At 39.7% G+C, this 14,715-nt stretch overlaps 1 protein-coding gene across 4 annotated transcripts in view; it reads left to right on the forward strand.

The window, feature by feature from the left end:
- The window catches only part of LOC105469844 (fibroblast growth factor 14), a 681,850-nt gene that overhangs the window by 280,573 nt on the left and 386,562 nt on the right, over positions 1-14,715 (forward strand). The gene's annotated exons all lie outside the window — the stretch shown is intronic.

A 14,715-nucleotide genomic window follows, 5' to 3' on the forward strand; every position in this document is an offset into this window, starting at 1 on the left:
TTATTAAGATATCCCAGAACCATTACCTATTTAATCATGTCATGTCCCAAGGTAATTTGAGCTATGGTTTTATTTATTTATTCCAAACGACTGGAGCACAGAAGACTTTCGGTAAACGTTGATTGATTCAATGAATGAATAAATGGTTAATTCAAACATGGGTTTTGACAGAGAGTAAATGTACCTTTCAAACGATTTAAAAATCTTCGGGGAAAAAATCAATAGAAAACTTGCAGGTGGTGTGTGAGAATTCCACGCGTGAGATGTGACTCAGATTAAACACTGAGCTGGTTGGACTCAGATTAAACACTGAGCTGGGGGTGGCAGGTGTGGAGAAAGGGGTACCTGAGCTTCTCACCCCTGCTCCACCTGCGTAGATTCACGTCTAGCTATGGTAGCACAGTGCAGTCCTGATCAGCCTGGGCTTGTGAGATGGGCTACCTGGGCTTGAAGCCTGACCTTCTATTCTACTCTCTGGGTCAGCTTACCTTACTACCTCTGTGTCCTCGTTCCTAAAAATGATACTTTGCTCAGAGTTTTGGGAGATTAAATGAGATGATAAGTGTGAAGTACTAGAATAATATTGATGTTTAATAAACAAATGCTCAACAAATGCTAATAATTATTAATTGGGTTTAAAGTATGTTAGACTTTATTTGAGCTATGATGCTAGACGTGTAGACTAACCTACCGAGCTGAGGATAACATGAGAATTAAGTGGGGAAAATACAAATTAAATTTTTAAAAGCATAGGAAATATTTCTAAAGAAAATTTCAGTTCTTGCATGACACAGGAGACAAACTACAAAGTTGGAAAGAATAAGGTCAGAGTATGACTATAAGCTCCTGAAGGACTGGTTTTATTTTGTTTTGCTTTGGTTCTTTATACATGAGGCTATCTTTTTTTTTTTCTTCTTTTCGAGACAGGATCTTGCTCTGTTGCCCAGGCTGGAGTGCAGTGGCACAATCTTGGCTCTCTGCAGCCTCCGCCTCCTGGACTCAAGTAATCCTCCTGCCTCAGCCTCCCGAGTAGCTGGAACTCCAGGCTTGTGCCGCTACACCCAGCTAATTTTTGTATTTTTTTTTGTAGGGACAGGATTTTGCCATGTTGCCCTGGCTGGTCTCAAACTCCTATGCTCTAGCGATCTACCTGCCTCGGCCTCCTAGAGTGTTGGGATTACAGGCATGAGCCACCATGCCTGGCCCATGAGACAATCTTGAAATGTAGTAAACAGTCAACAATTGCTAGTATTGCAGCTATCCTTAACCGCACATGAGAATATATTTTACACTTAACTCTGCCCAAAGCACTAGGCTAAGTTTTGAGGCTGTCAAGGGACATAAAAGAGTTCTTGCTTTGGTGAGCTTAACTCTAGTAGAAGAGGTAGAAAGGGAACCTCAAATTCAGCATCCACCCATGGAAGGGGATATTCTGCTTCATGTATAGATGAGAGGTGGTGATGGCTGAGGAGTGTGGAGGAAGCATTGGCGCCTGCAGGTGGAGGAGGCTGTGAAAGGCCTGATTGAAAGGGAGGCATTGTGGGGCAACCTGAAGCAAGGGTGGGCAGGACTTAGGTGGTAAAAGAAGCAGTCTTGAGGGGCAGAGGGCTGTCTGTAAAAGGACTCTGTAAATGAAGATCTCAGGAACAGATTCTTCAGGGTCTCCTGTGTCAGGATAAAGATTCTAAAGATTTTCTTAAGGCAAATGGGAACCTTTGTCAGTTCATGGCAAGAGTAGCAGGTAATGGTATTTCCGGAAAAGTAAAGTATTATTTTCAAGTGGGAAGAAATGAGGCAGGAGAAGCAAAAAAGGTAACAATTGCAGGATAAAGAGGAACTGAGCCAGCAATTAAATGAAGAAGATGAAGGGGCGCTTGAAATTCTTTCCCTAGAAGGCTTGGTGACTGTGGGATCTAAGGGGCAGGGGGGCTGAAAGCTGAGGATCACGTAACAAGCGTGTATGACAGACATTGAGAAATCAATGAATGTCTAGAGTGAAGATTGGCACACTTGTTCTGTAAATGCTGGTTAGAAAATATTTGTGGCTCTGTGAAACATGTGATTCTGTTGAAACTCTTCAATGCTGTGATCCCAGCCCCAGAGCAGCCACAGACAATTCCTGAAGGAATGGGTGAGGGTACCCTCCAGTAAAACGTTCCTTACAAAAACAAGCTGCGGCCATAGTCAGCCTGCGGTCTGTGGTCTGCAGACCACCAGAGATCCTGCAAACGTGTTCCTTGTTCTAACTGTAGCTGTGCATCGTTTTTTGATGGCGGAATTTCTTATAAGTAGATCAAGCAGGTAATTGTGAGGAGAGTGTCACAAAGTGTGACAGAATAGCAACCCCTGATGGCAAACACTGTGCACAGCTTTGTGGAAAAAAACACTGCTTTCTACCAGAAACATTCCATTAAATGTCATTTCTTTTAACAAATCTCATCACATTAAACTTATAAAACAGTCTTTTGAAGCTATTATAAATTTTAATATTAATAGGAAATATCTTTATCTTAGCAAGTAGGCAAGAGAAAACCTCAATTTTATGATTATGGAATACAGAAAAACAACAATTCAAGTTAGAACATTATGGATTCTGATCCACATCCATTGGATCGATTTATCTTTAGTCTATTTGTTTCTTTCTAGTATCTATTTATTTTAATCTTTAGTTAATAATGCAGTGTTTTGCAATCTCTAAAGAATACTTATTGTCTGGCTGTAGCGGCTCATGCCTGTAAATCTTAGCACTCTGGAAGGCCGAGGCAGGCAGATCGCCTGAAGTCGGAAGTTTGACACCAGCCTGGGCAAAATGGTGAAAGCCTATCTCTACTAAAAATACAAAAATTACTTGGACATGGTGGCAGGTGCCTGTAGTTCCAGCGACTCAGGAGGTTGAGGCAAGAGAATCTCTTGAACTTGGGAGGCGATGTTGCAGTGAGTCAAAATCATACCACTGCACTTCAGCCTAGGTGACAGAGCGAGACTCCATCTCAAAAACAAACAAACAAAAAGCAAACAAGAAACTTATCAAGCACTCTTAAAGTTCCTGCTAAAAATCACAAAAAAAGATTATATTATTTTTATTTACAAATTACAATTGTATATATTTATGGTATACAACATGATGTTTTGATGTATGTACACATTATGGAATGGCAAAATGAAGCTAATCACATGTACATTAACTCACATAATTTTTTTGTGTGTGGTGATAACTTTATTCTCTTGGCAATTTTCAAGTATACAAAACATTGTTATTACTATAGTCATGCTTTACAGTGGATATCTTGAACTTACTGCTCCTGTCCACCTGAAATGTATCCTTTGACCAAAACGTCCCCAGGACCACCCCCCAGCCAGTCCCTGGTAATCACCAGTCTACTCTACTTCCATGAGTTTTTCTGAAAATCTTATGATTTTAACTTCAATTATAATTGAGTTTGAGTCAAAGCTATTTAGGGTCACACACAGTAAACAAACTTCTGGAGATTGTGATATTTTTGAAAATGTGATGAAAGACCTTCTCTCTAGAAATATGTTTGCACATGCATGCACACACATGTTACTTATATATGTGTACATGCATACATACAATTTCAAGGGATTCATGATCATCTGTACAACCTAAGTGAAAGCCTCTGTTTTTTTTCCTTGTTAGTGATCTAAAAGATGAGTCAGATTGAGAGGTCTTTGACATTATACACATAAAAGATGAAGTAACATAATGACAATATGTGTTAAGTTGAATCATCTTATTGTGTGACATGTTCTGAGTCTCATAAGTATTATTTAAAGCCAATAAGGGGCTTTTCTTTAATATCATTTTATGCTATTTGTTTTAAGGTAAACCAGATAGATTATAGTAAAATTAAATCAGCCCTTTAAGAATGGAAAAACTTCACATCTATGAGCGAGGGCTGTTCAATTAAATGTGCAATTATCCATACCTATTTCTATACGTTAACTTATATACACACCCATACATCTATGCATATCCACCTGTATATACACATAGGTTTAAATATACACCTAACCTTTGGGGAGATTAAGACATAAAACCTGTCTTCAAAGGCTAAGAATCTTTAGAAAGAGCTGACATAGTATCTTAACATGTTTCACAGAGATCCAATCTAATTCTAGATTTGACGTTTTGAACACAAACCTCCCCTTAGGAGACATGTCTAACCCTTTGCTTGTTTGACCGATATCTACTACTATGTAGTTCCGTGTCTTTCAGGTACAGTGTCAGGAATACAAACATATGCAAGATACAGTTTTCTGGGGCAAATCACTGAGAAGTAATAAGTAGGAAAATGTGGGTGGTTCATAAAGAACAAAGTTACACCCGCAACACAGGGTTAATGGCATGTAAAGAAAATTTTAAAAATTGTACTGATTTTTTCCAAAATTGATACAATAGATAAGATCAAAAATCTAGAGCACAAAGATAATTTTGATCATTTTCAAAGATGAAAAAAATGGCATAAACTATGTAATCATATTTACTAAATTTCTATTTAATGACTTTCATAAGTTATTAAATATAATCAATTTAATGCCATTATTTAGTCTACATAATTTATAAATGTCCTGAAGAAATGCTATAAAATATATTCACATAATTCATTAAAACCATGAGAATATTTTACACAGTATGAATTTCCAAATGAGATTAAATATCTGTGTGAAAACTCCATAACATGCTATCTCTATGGCTAAGGAAGGCAAAGGTTCCCTCTGTATCCAGCATGCCTATGATAGAGTCAAGCCACACGACTTTCTGTTTTCTGAGTATGTCTTGCAGTTTCTGCTGCAAGTGTGCCTTTGCTTATGCAATTCCATCTGCCCAGAATTCCATCCTTTTCTTCTCTGACTTCTGAATCATGCCATCTTAAGAAATTTTCTAGTGCCAGCTACTTCATTATGACATCATTGCTTCTCTCTCTGCACCAGCTACATGCAAACACACATGACCAATTACATCTCTCTTTATGCATTCCATCATGACTAGTACTTGGAATAGGGTCTAAGGATTAGTAGGTGCTCAATAAATATTGGCGTCCTGATAAGCCTGGGCTTGTGAGATGGGCTACCTGGGCTTGAAGCCTGACCTTCTATTCTACTCTCTGGGTCAGCTTACCTTATTACCTCTGTGTCCTCATTCCTAAAAATGATACTTTGCTCAGAGTTTTGGGAGATTAAATGAGATGATAAGTGTGAAGTACTAGAATAATATTGATGTTTAATAAACAAATGCTTAACAAATATTGGCGTTTTTCTTTTTTTTATTCTCCTCCACTTCCTCAGGGGCCAGTCTCCTTGTTTTCTTAACCTTTGAATATCTCGCCATGCTCCTAATGTATAGTGAATTGAATCGAATTTTACTCACTATGAAAAGTACAACTAACTGTCAATATGCAATTGGGTTAATTGAACCGAAAGAGACTTGCCAAATTTCCAGTGGTTTTCCCTTAGAATTAAAGCCTGGTTCTTCAATATGTTTTTATTACTTCTGACCTGAGCTTTAAATACTGTGGCATTCATTTAAATTCCATAACAACCTGTCAACAGTACTTGGAACCAGATTTCTAAGGGGTCAGCAACTAAGACAGTTGCCAAAGTTCTATACTGAACTCTGTTTAATACTTTTTTTTTTTTTTTTTTTTATAATAGGTTTAGGGATACAAGTGCAAACTGGTTTTTACAAAAGTTGTCTCTAAACCACATCTCATATTAAATATGGCTAGTAGTCATCAAACTGAAGTTTGAATGAGCCCAACCATCAGAGAAAATCAACAGCACATTAATATGTGGTGTTCACATTTTGAAACAGTCCACACTCTAGATGGTTTTCCTAAAATGCTTCCGTGACCTATCAGACTGTTGCCTCAGTCCAGCTGTGGACCACCTGTTTAATTTTCCTCACTCACAAACCACATTTACTCTAATGGAATATTACTTAATTTAAGTAAAGATGAAATTAGTATGCAGTTACCTTTTATTTATAAACTATAAGCCATAATATATTTCCCCTATGTTCTCAGGAAAGCACATAAGCATATTTTCTCTTAACCAGCCTTCTTAGAAATATGTGAAGATACTGTTTATAAACACAAATAGAAATATTTGCACACAACTGTCTACCTTGTGATCATGTCCTTTAGGGGTAAAGGCTTTTCAGTTATTTCCCTCCCTCCCTCCCTCCCTCCCTCCCTCCCTCCCTCCCTGCCTGCCTGCCTGCCTGCCTGCCTGCCTGCCTGCCTGCCTTCCTTCCTTCCTTCCTTCCTTCCTTCCTTCCTTCCTTCCTTCCTTCTTCCTTCTTCCCTCCCTCCCTCACTCCCTCCCTCCTTCCCTCCTTCCCTCCTTCCCTCCTTCCCTCCTTCCCTCCTTCCCTCCTTCCCTCCCTCCCTCCCTCCCTCCCTCCCTCCCTCCTTCCCTCCTTCCCTCCTTCCCTCCTTCCTTCCTCTCTCTTTCTTTTTCTTTCTTTCTCTCTCTCCTTCTCTCTCTCTCTCTCCCTCCCTCCCTCCCTCCCTGCTTTCCTCCTTCCCTCCCTCCCCGCCTCCCTCCCTGCCTCCCTCCCTCCCCCCCTCCCTCCCTCCCTCCCTGCCTCCCTCCCCGCCTCCCTCCCTCCTTCTCTTTCGACAGAGTTTTACTGTTGTCACCCAGGCTGGAGTGCAATGGTGCCATCTCGGCTCACTGCAACCTCTGCCTCCCTGGGTTCAAGCAATTCTCCTGCCTCAGCCTCCTGAGTAGCTGGGATTACAGGCACCCACCACTGTGCCTGGCTAATGTTTTTGTATTTTTAGTAGAGACAGAGTTTCACCATGTTAGCCAGGCTGGTCTCGAACTCCTGACCTCAGGTGATCCACCCACCTCGGCCTCCCAAACTGTTGGTATTATAGGCGTGAGCCATTGCACCTGCCCAAGGCTTTTCAGTTAGTAAGAGTGAATTACTGTTAGATCTTTTATATTTAAAGCAAAGTACATGCAAATTATTGTGGATACCTTGGTAGCAATCACTCAGCACTACTGAGTTAATAATGCAGTGTTTTGCAACTACGTTGACATTACTGCACATAAAAATATTCAAACTAAATTTTATTTTATAAAATAAATATGTTTCTCTGGGAATAATATTTTTCTAGCTGATCCATTTTAGATCTCCTTTCTGTGGTCCAGTGTAAAAATATGTTGATCTTTGTGAATGTAAATGCTATAGGTGGAAACCTTGTAATCAATGATATATTTATTACAGTCTGTAATCCACCACCATCTTTCATAAATATTTATTGAGTATGCAAAATATTGATTGCAATATGTTGAAATGTATGTTGACAATTGATAATAATTAATAGATAATGTCATTGATAATTTAAAACAAACACATTACGCATTGAATTCAGCATCTCCTGAGATTCCGGTTACCTTACTCTTTGGTTGAATGTGCTGAAATACTCTGAAAATTGAGTTTACAAAATGACAGGCAATTCCTATTTAATTTTGTCCACTTAATAAGCTACTGGTTCTGAATCACTGAATATATTACAGGAACAATGTGTCAGCCAAGCCTTATTGGAATAACAAAATAAGTGAAACAGTTTTCATGTCCCACTTAGCTATATTTAACATGGTAATATTTCATGCTTTTAGAAATCTACTCTGCAATAATACAGAAAACTCTCCATTGAAGATACTGATTATCAGTGGTAAAAATGCCCAGAGATGCCTCCGAATTTCCGCGATTAGGGATTTATAAACATTTACATTCAAGCTAGATTTTCCCCCCATTTTGTCAAATATTGGAAGGCAAATGTAATAAAATAGGTCAGTGTTTCCTCATGAAAAAAATATAATTGTCACCGATAGAGGTCAACCATGGTCAATTAAATAATCAGGGGAAAATGCCTAATTATTTTTCTAGACCTACTTCATACTGGCAGCAATTTTCTTCTTTTCTCTTTAAAAAAATAAGGATTTTTGCCTGAAACAATGGAAAAATACTTTGTCACAATGTGGAACTCTAACCTCCATCAGCAGATCGTAATAAACTGCCTTCAGAACACAATCATTAGTTTACTGACATTAAGAAAAGAGCCGACTAGCCTCATTTTTCTGTTTCTTAGTGAGTGTCCTCTTCATCAAAACAGTGAGGCAACTGTTTGGTTGGAGCAGAACCTCCTTACATTAGAAAATTGATATTTTCCTTCGTATACGTCGTATTTTGCTGTGTATCCTGGATTTGGATTCTGGACACAGTCCTTGCTACAGCCTAATCTGGATTCTGGAAATGCGTTTTACTCTTGATTTAATTTATAAATACCTCTATATATTTGTAAATAGGGCACTATTGCAGGGATGGTGATTTCAGAGACAAAGGAAAGTCTTCATGCTAGTGGCTGCTGAAATTTTACCAAGTAGCTCCCCTTCTAAGAATTTTTTTATATTTATTGATTGATTGATTGAGACGGAGTCTCGCTCTGTCGCCCAGGCTGGAGTGCAGTGGCCCGATCTCGGCTCACTGCAAGCTCCGCCTCCCGAGTTCACGCCATTCTCCTGCCTCAGCCTCCCGAGTAGCTGGGACTACAGGCGCCGCCACCACGACCGGCTAATTTTTTGTATTGTTAGTAGAGACGGGGTTTCATCGTGTTAGCCAGAATGTTCTCGATCTCCTGACCTCGTGATCTGCCCGCCTCAGCCTCCCAAAGTGCCGGGATTACAGATGTGAGCCACCGCGCCCGGCGAGAATGGTTTTTTTTAGATAGGGTCTTGTTCTGTTGTCCAGGCTGGAGTGCAGTGGCAAGATCACAGCTCACTGCAGCCTTTACCTATAGGGCTCGAGTGATCCTCCTACCTCAGCCTCCAGAGTAGCTGGGACTACAGGCATGCACCACCATACCTGGGTAATTTTTTTTTTTTTTTTTTTTTGTATTTTTTTGTAGAGATGAGGTTTCGCCATGTTACCCAGGCTGGTCTCCAACTCCTGGGCTCCAGTGATCCACCTGTCTCAGCCTCCCAAGGTGCTGGGATTACAGGCATGAGCCACTGTGCCTTGTAGAATGCAAATACCTTTGGCAGTGAGAGTTCTTAAGTCATTGTTTATAGCTGAAGATAAGTAAATAAATGTCATTAATTGTGTGACTTATGGCAAGTTATACTGTGGTTTTCTACCTCCAGTGTTCTTATGTACAAAATGAATTAATGATAGAATTTTGTATTATGGTGAGTTATTATTCTGAAGATATTATGAGAAGTAAATGGGTAAGGTGCTTAGCATAGTGCCTGGCAAGTCATGCATGTTTAATATATGTTGACTGCTATTACTGTTATTGTTATCGAAACTTCTTTGCAACTTCGGTACAAGTTGGTGAGTATAATGATAGTAGTGGTGCCGATGGCTGGTTTAGGAGAAAGAACAGAACCAAAAGGATCCTTAGTCCTTGGGGATACCGAAGATAAATGTAGTACTTTACAGTTTTGACGTAGGTAACGCCTGCTCCATATCTTTTTTTAGGGAGTGGGAGTGTGTAAGTGAGGGAAGGGGCATTACAGGGATGGCAAACAGCAAAAATATAGTGGGAAGTGAGAAGGTCCCTGGAGCAGGAAGTTGGAGAAATAAGACTGAGCCTAGGCCTCTGCCACTAACCAGGTGGATGACCATGGCCAATGTCTCCAGATTTTGATAATGAAGAAGGACCCTCTGGCACTTATAATCCTGGATTCCTTGATGGTCAGTGACTTCTGCATTACTCTGTGGCAGAGAACGGGAGAGAGTCCAAAGCGGGGTGGGGCCAGGACCTAAAATAAAACTTGCTCAAGTAAAGGACCTCTTAAACAGTGCTACTTAGGGTGCAAATAGACCACTGGAGACCTTGTTAAAATGTGCATTATTATTATCGAGGAGGTCTTGTTGGGCTTTGATACTTTGCATTTGTAACGAGTTACACATGATGATGCTTCGTTTTTGCTGGTCATGCCTCTAAACACCAATGGCTTGTTAAAAGGAAAATAACACCTGGAAAAGAATAGGAACATAATTTTACTTATAACGTGAGGTGTACTGCACCATTAGACAAAAAAATTATGGACTCAGTTCATAAAAAAAACAAAAACAAAATCTTGTTTATATCCTAGCAGAGTATCAGAGTACCAGCACCTTGGTTTCACGAAAATAGTCAAAATACTTGAGTGTATCTTAAGATAAGTTTTTTCTTTCTGTTCTGTAAGGCGTGTGATCTAAAAGGACACGGTTATTTTCATTACCCACTGAGAAAGTTGAGGTTTCTTTGCTTCCAGAACTTTCACTTTCTTCCTGGGCAGAGATATTTTTAGCAGCTCTTAGCCTGTGAACCTGTGACTTACCACTGGTATTCATTCTCTCACTTAGTTGTTCTACAGAGTTTAATCAGGGACCTTTACTTATTCTTTCTGTCCTCACCTTGTTTTTTTCTCTCTCCCCTTCAGCAAATTTCATCAGGTTTTGAAGGATGGCAAGTTGTTAGACCTTCAATGTCATTTCTGAAAAAACGGACTTTTTGAAGAAATAATATTTTGCCAAGCAGATGTCATAGATTCTCTTGTGATTTAGATCTTTCCCTGGAATCCTTTCCTCCTGGCCGTGTACAGGAACGAGGATTTGCAGGTGTGGAAGCTGGCCCAAGTATCCCTGAGTATACTGCAGGGAGAAAGGCTGCTCTATTTGAGATTTTAAAGAGACAGTGTTTTACTTGGATATAAGTTACTTCTGTGCTACCGTGTCTCTGACCATCAGTTACCCCATCTGCAAAATGGAATAATACCTGTTTTACTTACACAGAAAGTTAGAAGGATACCATGAAAAATGCATATGAAAGTTCATCATCAATACATATTCAAATTAATTATCAGTAGTGGTATTTGAGTTACATGGGAGAGTCTGTCACCCACTGACTTGTCTGAATTTTTGTGATATTCAGTGGCAGGGCAGGGTTCCGTGGAGTCTTGACGGATGTTCAACGCTGATCAAGTCATTGGTAAAATAGTGGTCTTCCGCCCCTCAAACTTTTCCCTGATGAGGAGGTTGGGCAAAAGCTCCTACTCCCCAACTCTGCTGCTTACAACAAGTAAGCATGAGGTTTTCAAGTAAGCATGAGATTTTCTACTTTCTATATTAAGCTGGCAATACAATTCTCCACAAAGAGCACTTCCATTTTTCTGACTTACATTCCCATTACTTGTTAGACTACCACAAGCAGTTTATTAAGCATCAAGTCAGGAACCATCCAGAATAGTAAGGAGCCCACTTCTAAACTCATTATTTCTTGGTGACTTTTGACAAGAAACTGCCTTTCATTGCCATTTCTTCTTACACCTTGTTCTTGATACTACTGGTTTAGAGCTCCCTTAAAATGGTTCAGTTGGGAGCACTTGGAAAATACCTGATGCATATATTATCATTTGTGCAAAATACATCTATTATCATTTGTGCAAAATCACTCATACCAACTTTATTGGATCAGTTTTCAGTAGAGTTTCTCTTTTGTTCCTTGAAGGGATTCTCAGTATGATAAGTATTTGGCAACTTCCTTCTGTTGTAGGGTGTCTTTCATAAACGAAAACTGGGCTGGGTGTGATGGCTCATGCCTGTAATCCCAGAATTTTGGGAGGCTGAGGTGGGAGGATCACCTGAGGTCAGGAGTTCGAGACCAGCCTGGCCAACATAGCAAAATTCCATCTCTACCAAAAATACAAAAATTAACAGTGTGGTGGCATGCATCTGTAATTCCAGCTACTCAGGAGGCTGAGGCAGGAGAATCTTTTGAACCTGAGAGGTGGAGGTTGCAGTGAGCCAAGATCATGCCACTGTGCTCCAGCCTAGGCAACAAAGTGAGAGTCCATCTGAAAAAAAAAAAAGGAAAACTGGTAGAATGTTAAGCATTCATTAGCACTCCTAAGAGTACCTAAGAGTACATGTTGTAACCTGATTGTTATTTCTCTACAAATTTTTAGACTCTTTGGAACTGCCCTTTGCTTTGGGATGAATGCAAAGTATATTTGAGATAAAGAATGGGTACACTCTATTGCCTTTTAAAACTTGTACCATAATTATGTCTGGCAGACAATTAAAAAGGATATAAATGGTAAATTTGGCCGACATCTCTTTTTGTGAGGTGTACCCATGAATTATCTGTTTGCTCATCTTTACCTTTGGATTTCTCTACATTCAAAGGAAATCCTCTGGTTATTATATCATATTCTGTTGAATTACAAAATAATTATAGGGAAAGGCCCAAGTATGTATGTAATTGTAAATAGTTAAATTTATGAAATATTTCATAATATTCCCAAATAACCATTTTTCTGAATAAAAGGTCATTGCTAGAAAGTCTGGGACTAAGTGTAAGGAATACGAGGAGTTAACTAAAAGGGTCATGAAAGAGCACAAGGTATAGTAGAAAGAACGTGAACACTAAGCTATGTGATTTTGGGCAAGTCACTTTACCTTTTTTTTTTTTTTTTTCCCCTCTGGGGTTGAGAGAGACGTAGTCTCGCTCTGTCATGCAGGCTGGAGTGCAATGGTGTGATCTCAGCTCACTGCAACCTCTGCTTCCCGGGTTCCAGCAATTCTCCCGCCTCAGCCTCCAAAGTAACTGGGATTACAGGCACCCACCATCATGCCTGGGTAATTTTTGCATTTTTGTAAAGATGGAGTTTCACCATGTTGGCCAGGCTGATCTCAAACTCCTGACCTCGGGTGATCTGCCCCCTCCCATAGTGTTGGGATTACAGCGTGCCTGGCCTCACTTTACCTTTCTAAGCTTCAGGTTATTCTTTTTTTAAGATATGAATAATGTACTGTTCTTAACACATTGTTGCAGAATTTAACAAATGAATGTGTGTAAGGTATCCAGTGTAGTGGCTCCCGTGCTGTGTATGCACAAATGAGCTTGTTCTCAATAGGAGACTAAATCATTCTGCTTCCAAGAACCAACCTGTGTCTTGCTGAGTCTCACCAAAGTATCCCCAAGTAGCAAGCAGCTTGTTACTAGTGCTCAGACAGTTAATTCTGATCATCGGTCACTGATATCACTGTTACTACTGACAAGCCTTGTCTGTGCACCTGACATGCTTGCTGGACAAACGGTCTGGAAGCACCACCTTCTGTTCTGCAAAGCCAGAAATCTGCTGCTATTGCAGGTCAGCCTTGAGCAACTAACTCCTTGTCTCATATTGCTAGGAGGGCTTGGCGTTTTGCTGAAGGTTGGGAGGGAAATGGCTCCCTCCTTGTAGTATGCTGTTGTAGGGACGGTTCCACAGCAGCATTGCTTGGAACCCAATCTGCAGATATTGAAAAGGGCAGCTTTTTTGGTTTCCGTATATAATTCTTCTTTGACTCTTGGAATATATATTCTGCTTTCATGGCTAGGTCTCAGGGATTTCAAGGTATTTGTCATTTTCAACCTGAATATATCATTTGATTTGATTCTTTGACCCTGGAACTGCATCCGGACATCATACCATACTTTTCTCTCATGATGAATTGTCTTTCATGGAATAAGAGAAACCTAGCTTTTATCTTCTCCTAGCCTCATCCTCATTCATCAAGCATGTCTATATTTGTCTAAGCCTCAATTTAAGACATGAGTCTAATTTTTGCTTTCTTCAGAAGACTCCTCCACGCCTAAATAAATCCATAGCTGTGAATAAATATTCCAGGGAGAGGAATTATCCTGGACATATCTGCATATCAAATATTCCATTGCCAGGGCCCTATAAACCTAACTATATATCACAGTCGTTATTATTTTACTAATATTACTGACAAATAATTAAGAATTTTATTAAATACTAATATACACAGGCATTTATTAACAAATAATAATAAATCATGCATTTTATTAACAAGAGATGTTTTGGAGGTATTTATAATGAATTGGAGAGAGCTTGGGCTTTGCAGCCAGGACAAGTTGGGTTTAAATTCCTACTTGCTACTTACTTATTATATGACTTTGAGCCTTTTTTGAACTGAAAAAAAAATGGGGTCAGCAGATGGTTGTAAGAATTAGGTGATGTAACTGCACAAACTTCCTTGTGCAGTGTCTGCTCAATAATGGATGCTTAATAAATTGGCCCTATTTTGTTTTTATCATTGACAATCTGGCTCTAAGAACTCTTGTGTGTTTAAGAGGCAGTTGGCTGAGGATTTTAGAAAGTGGGATGCAGAGAGACATTTAGAGAACAGTGCTTAGTGGCACAAGAGCACACTGTTTCTCTGCACGTAAATACCCCATTTCGCAGGCATTCTGTTATTTCTATCCTCTTTCCACTAATTTGAGCCTTTGTAAAATATGCATTGCTTGCCTTTTTCCATCCATTTATCTTCTCTCTGTGTCCATTCTTCTCCTGGAAAAACTGACTTTTAGGACCGTATAAATATTGTGTATGGTCCGTTGGAGAACACCCTCAGCTGAGAAGGGATGGGGAGCAGGAGGAAAGGGGAATGACCCTTACCTTTGGCAAAGCTGTGAGGTGGCTCCCTCCAGAGCCCTGCCCCTCACTGTTATATCCTTTTCTTTTTCTAGAGGCTTCCTTCCTGCCTGCTTCACATATGGCAGTCTATAGTTTCCTTCCCACTTCTAGGAAAACTGAGAGAAATAGTTTTCTGTCCTTTACATCTCAAAGTAGATTCAAGTCAGCCTGTTTTCTCTCCTTGGGGTGTTTACATTTTGAAGTCTAAGT

Source organism: Macaca nemestrina, chromosome 16 (assembly GCF_043159975.1).
Source record: "Macaca nemestrina isolate mMacNem1 chromosome 16, mMacNem.hap1, whole genome shotgun sequence".
Classification (NCBI taxonomy): Eukaryota; Metazoa; Chordata; class Mammalia; order Primates; family Cercopithecidae; genus Macaca; species Macaca nemestrina.